Source organism: Ambystoma mexicanum, chromosome 11 (assembly GCF_040938575.1).
Source record: "Ambystoma mexicanum isolate Mex_15411 chromosome 11, UKY_AmexF1_1, whole genome shotgun sequence".
NCBI lineage: Eukaryota > Metazoa > Chordata > Amphibia > Caudata > Ambystomatidae > Ambystoma > Ambystoma mexicanum.
Window position 1 is genome coordinate 859,389,832 of NC_090934.1, and position 6,154 is coordinate 859,395,985.

At 43.8% G+C, this 6,154-nt stretch overlaps 1 long non-coding RNA gene across 2 annotated transcripts in view; it reads right to left on the reverse strand.

Moving 5' to 3' along the window:
* The window catches only part of LOC138504787 (uncharacterized), a 369,069-nt gene extending 363,198 nt beyond the window's left edge, over positions 1-5,871 (reverse strand). For both annotated transcript variants that reach the window (XR_011279969.1, XR_011279970.1), the window contains exon 1: positions 5,804-5,871. This is a non-coding gene — a long non-coding RNA (uncharacterized lncRNA). The remainder of the gene's footprint in view (positions 1-5,803) is intronic.
* Positions 5,872-6,154: the final 283 nt, after the last annotated feature.

Genomic DNA, 6,154 nt, shown 5'->3' on the forward strand with positions numbered 1-6,154 from the left:
CTAATACAGGATTCTGTGTAGCCTGCTCAGGCTGTGCACGCTGCCCTACTAACGAGGACAGCGAGTGACTGTGCCATCATATAAAGAAATTCAACGTCCTGAAGAAGATGGTTCTCAATTGTATATAACCATCGAAACCGGTCGACCTGACCTGTTTTGGCCCCTCCACAACAACGCATGATATCTCCAAAACAAGGAGGGGATATTCAGACACTAAAGACCACAACCCAGTACCCAATGGGTTCCTAGCACCTCCAGTGCGGACAAAGTGACTTTGATTTTTCTGAACAAACTATTTTTGTGATTACTCTGATCACCACTTTTTTAAGTGAAAGTTTTTAACTGTGACAACCACCCACATGAAAAGGATTTCGAGACATTTGGGTCAATAAAGGAAGCATATGAAAATCCTAATGCCCCCACACCATTCATGTCAGCCATAAGGCACTTGAGTCATCACAAATGAAAGAGAATGTTTTCCCCTCTCTAAGCAATCTATGACCTGATGGGTGGTTGCCATTTGGCAGAACATTTTCCGATCTAGCGTCCTTTTTGGATTTTCGAAACTTGATTATTTATTGAGGGCAACCCCGCCCATTCGATGCTTGTTTCCACACATAACCGTCTTTTGTGTACAACTATACCCCTAGGGTTAGGGATGACAATAATATTTCTTTCTGCCTAAAGAGGCCCCAATTTGCCCTGTTGTTTTTTCCTGCAGAAACTGTGGGAATGTGAGCCAGCTTCAATGTCAATTGAAGGATTATACTATTTACAATAGAGGGTTGTTGGATGACATTATGGCCTTTAAACATAACATACATTAATTGAAACATGAAAACAGTGAATCTGTAATAAAAGATATTGATTCACAACAGGGGTTTGATCAAATATGGCAGGATTTAAATATGCTGAATCAACAGAAAGTACAGCTGATCAAACACCAAAATGTATTATGGTTGAAAATGGATGCAGAAAAGCGTCAGTCAGGTTCTCAGGAACCGACCAGAATTAGGGAAGAGAATATAGAGCTTGAGGAGCGTGGCAAGCAAGCAGAAGCTGACGTATCACAGGGAGTGCATTGTGGAAACGTGCAAGAGAAAGAGCTTGGCCTTGAATATGCATGCATAATACAGGACTCTCAGAGAGAACATGAAGCACTTCAGGATGAAGTACAGAAAATAAAGGATCGGTTAGTGGCTCAAAGAAGGGTGCACGAGACCATTGAGGCCTTGGTGTCAGAGTTAAACATTCAGATCTCTGAATACAAACAAGAAATCAGGACAGAGAGAATCAAGGGTGAGCGTTTAACCACTGAAATAGTGAAATATATACAGGCATTGAGGCACCCAGGCCAATCAAGTTATGGGATAGGGCCCACTGATCAAGGGGAAATGCCCCTCCCATTAGTAACCTCATGCCAGTTAACCACAACCTCCTATGTACAAACTGGAACTGACCTCAGGCATACCGCTTACAGAGAACAGGGAAGCATGAGGCAGCTGGACTTACCCAGGTATAGCCAACAAGGATCCAGAAGGCCAGTCCTTATATGACATTGAAAAGTATTCATCTCTGTCAAACAGATGGGAATGTGGCCAGACCAGTGTGTACTGGGAGACCAAAAATAATCTGGTGAGTACATCTGACCCTGAAAGCCCTATGATGATAAAATCAAAGAGTTAGATTTACAACAAATTAGATCACAAAGAGACCACCTGGCCCATTTCGCTAGAAGAGAAAAGCCAAAGCTTTGGCCTAGGAAGGGCATATTAAAAACCTCCATACATTCAGGAGAATGGCGAGATTTCCCCAGGCTACCTGGAAGGAGGGATGAAGATATTGTTTTATCCTGTGCCTAAAAGTGACAACAGGGAAAGTGACCCTAAGAGTTCACAGCGGCACAGGCAAGGGAGTCCAGATCCTATGAGTCTGTGTGGTATTCCCAATCTTACGGAGATAGGGAGTAACTAGAGGACAGGGAATGGAGTCCAAATAGCAGCAATGATTCACAAGGTGAAGTGACTCAGGTGCAGAGAAGAAGAAAGACAGCAAAACAGAGAAAGGGTATGTTAAAGACCCAATCAGACAAATCAAGGCCATAAAATGCTTCCTGGCCCCATACCATAAGAATGCTAAGTATTTAGTGTGGGAGCACTTGGATCTTTATGAGCAAATGATGTCATCATTTGATATAAAAAAGGATGTAAATTGCATAGAATTTGCCAAATGGAAATTCTCCCCCGAGTACTCCAGTTTGGAAGACTGGATGACCAGAATCATTATAAATAGTCCACCTATAAGGCAGACATTTTGAAACAAAATGTCCACCCATAGGAACCCACAAGATGCCCATGAGGTTGCATATAACTTGCAGTGTGGGAAAGATCAGGCACTTAGGAAGTTTGTGCAGGAATTAAAACATGCATTTGCGCAGACTTCTCAGGGGTGAACACAAATAGTAGGACGTTTGTGATCACATATTTCAATGCACTCCCCAAATACATAATTACTGAATTAGTGCATGATTTTCATGAGCGTAGTAGTATCCTTGTTTGGGTACTAGGATATATGGGGTCCAGAAGCCCACTGAAAATATAAAATACTCCAAAAACTACAAAAGCATCTACCACACCTGCTGCGGCAAAGGTGGCAGAGGTGAAAACTACTCCTTCTTTGGACCTGGAGTTGGGGGGAGGCTAAATATACTCCTCCTGCCAAGAAGCAAAATGAAAGTCAGAGGGTATCCCCCACCCCAGCCCCAGTCAAATGGTAGACAGGAAGGATTCCAGAAAAATGACCCCTCTCAAACTTCTACCTATGTAAGCCCTCAGTATAAGGGTAGAAAACCGATGCTGGGGTATGTGTAAATGCCCCCAGCACAAAGGGGTGGGCAAACCAGGTAACTACTTCCCTGGGAAAAATTACTCCAATATTCCTGCAGGAGAGAAGTACCACTCCACCTCCCAACCTGCATTTTATCAACAGGTACCCTCAGAATCAGAACTTCAGAAGAATCCCCCTCTTTCTCCCCGGTTCAAGGATAATAGATCCTTGTACCAGGGAGAAGGGAGAATCAGCACAGAAAATTATAAGGGAAATTTCCAATACTCGAGCTACTCCAGAAGAAGGGACAGATACCCTTTTTAAGGAGCAGCAAAGATATGAACAGAGACCTCATTACAACCCAGAAAATGTTTCACAACTGGAGCGACAGGTACATAAACTGACCGATGACCTGGGGCGCAGGCTGAGATATCAGTCAAACCCTCAACCTAACCCTGCTTCCCAGAATCCCCCAACACCCGAGTCTGATGCCCGGGGGGGGTGAATTATTGAACAAAAGTTCCAACAAGCAACAGGATTCAGGTAAGGATATCTTCTCTTTCAAGAATGGAGGGATTCCTCCCAAAGAAAAATGGGTCCCAAAAGACCCTGGGTTTGACAGGATAATTATGGCGACCGACCCAGATCAAGAAAGTCTTGGGACCATATAATATAGAACAGAAAGGGTATCCTCCCCACAAACCGGTTCTTAGAACTATCTTCAAGTAAAGGGGGACAGCAAAGAATCTGGGAAGAAATAGGATCCCCCAAATTATCAAATTGCCAAATGTAAAAATGTTCTTACTCCCGAACTCCAACATGGAAAATCACCCAAGAGCACACAGTGTCAGAGTTCAATATCAAGAAAATGACCGCCCAACTGGCAAATAACTCACACTTTCTTTGCACCATTAAGGAGAAAGAGGGCAGATATTATGCCCTGGTCAAGTGCAGGGTCATTGCGAATCATCAGATTTGGTGGATACTGGATCTCAAGCCGACCAACTGTCCAAAAAGGCACTTGACCAACTAAATTCAGGAAGGGGGAGGTCAACAAATTCCCCTCATACCTCTTCCGGGACGACTCCTAAGAGAATGACCAAACCCCCTAATGAGATTTCTTCTCATGAGACTGACACATTAGGAGAGCAATCGAAGCACCCTAGCCACAATCAACCATGCAATCATTCTGCAACATTTCAAGGGACCTGAGTAGCAAAGAAATACATTGTTTTACTCAATGCTGAGGCTGAAGGAAACATTCCACATTGTGATAGACACTCACAAAGACAGCAAGGGTCCTACGGTTACAAAGTGTAACCTGAACAAGAAAGACATTATTTTTGACTGATTGCATGAGTGAAAAAGTAAACAAAACCCATAAATCCGGCTTCTCTAGTGTTGCAGAGTTCACAAAGTTGCAAATTCCCTGTAATAAAAACATTGTAACAGTAACAGGCGGCAGCATCTCCTGCTTGATAGAGGATTTCCAAACATCAAGCAAACATGCTGATAGAACAGAGTAACCCAGATGGACATAGGCATGGGCAGCAAGAAGCAAGGGGGAGGGAAGGAGACCCCATACCAGTCAAACCCCAGACTAAACTCCAAAATGGTGGCAGGGCCTTATGTAATCTCAGGTCAGCCACCTTCCAAACTACCTGTTAATCAACACATGGTACAATCACAAATGATCACAACCCTCAGAACACAGGTGTCCTCAATGTCCTTAAGCACTACCCAAGGGGAGGGGGAACTGCACTCTAAAACGCTGCCTGTCTAGACTGACACCTTGGGGCGTTTGAGTGAGAACTGATGGAAAGAGTTTAGTGGAGAGTGCTGGAAGGAGTACGGAGAGGAGAGAAGAGGGAGCTGGAGGTTAGGGGGAGAGTTGGTAGGAGCTTTGAGGAAGATAGAGAGGTCATCAAGAGAAGAAGAGCTGTTGACACATGAAGGTGGCAGACCATCAGGGAAAGCAAGAGTGTTGTGAGGCGGTTCGAAAAGACTTTATGCCATCTAGAAAGGATGGGACTGGGGAGGTGGGTGAAATACAACCTGAAGCGTAAGAGACCAAGAGGGATAAGGAATTTAAAGCCCTTTACATTGGTAGCAGAGAGGGAAGGACTATAGGGGTAAATACAACAATTGCACATGAGGAGGTGGGGGAAAACAGGTTCAAGTTCTAGAATGAGAGAGCAGAGAGGTTCCAGAAATCCAGTTCACACAATGACAGAACCTACGGGAGGCAGCAGGAAGTATGAGACACTGAAATATAACCATGTGCCAGGGATTTTACACTAAACGCGGTCAGCAAGGAGGTGTAGTGTGGACCAGAGCCCTAGGGTAGGGAAATGGCTAAACATGAAAAGCAGGCCAGATCCCAGCACAAGATTCTGGGAGAGTGGGTCATTGCTGGGAAGATGTAGCATCTAGCATAGTAAATGGAATGCAGGAGTCAGCTGGAGGTTCGTGAGAGGAACGGGAAGCCGCGGGACACGTAGCGAGCGAGGACCGTTGGAGAAGAGATGGGGAAGCTACACGACGGACATGGTGTCAGTCAAAAGGGTCGAATTCAAAAGGGTCGAATACAATACGTTCGACTCAAAAGGATCGAAAAAAATGATCGAATGCCTTTTTTTAAATGTATTTTTTTTTTGGGCTTGGTATAGGTAAAATTTGTGTTTTTTGCCCAAAAACAGGGGTTTGCGGGAGACCCCCCCAAAAAAAAGAAATAAAAATGCATTCGAGCATTCGATTTTTTTTTCCCGGTCCTTTTGATTCAAAACAATTGCATTTCGAAACTTTGTATTCGACCTTTTCACCATAAACCGACAGACATTCATGTTCCTCCTCTCCACATTACGCCCTTTTAGGATTACTATATATATATATATATATATATATATACAAACAGTTAAAATATTACTAATTGTACACTATATGTACTTACCCATTAAATAACTCCCAACTCACCTACCTGTGTATGCCCCTGCTTCAGTGGCGACGAGGACGTTCCCAACTGCAGGTAGGGGCGTAACATCTAGCGACTCCATTTGCAAACCTCCTAAAAAAAAAAGGGGGAAGGTCAAGAGCATCGTACGCATGCGCCTAAATACACATTTTTTACTGAAAGTAACTGAAAGTGTTGGGAAGTAGATTACGTGACGATTGATCCGCCGGCCATCATAAGGTCAGGCATCAATAAATTACCTAGTAATCGTCATCCGATCACCCTTATCCTCACAACAGTACATCACTAAATTACCCAGTAATTGTCATCCGATCACCCTCATCCTCGCAGCAGTACTCAGTTAAACAAAGTTACTGG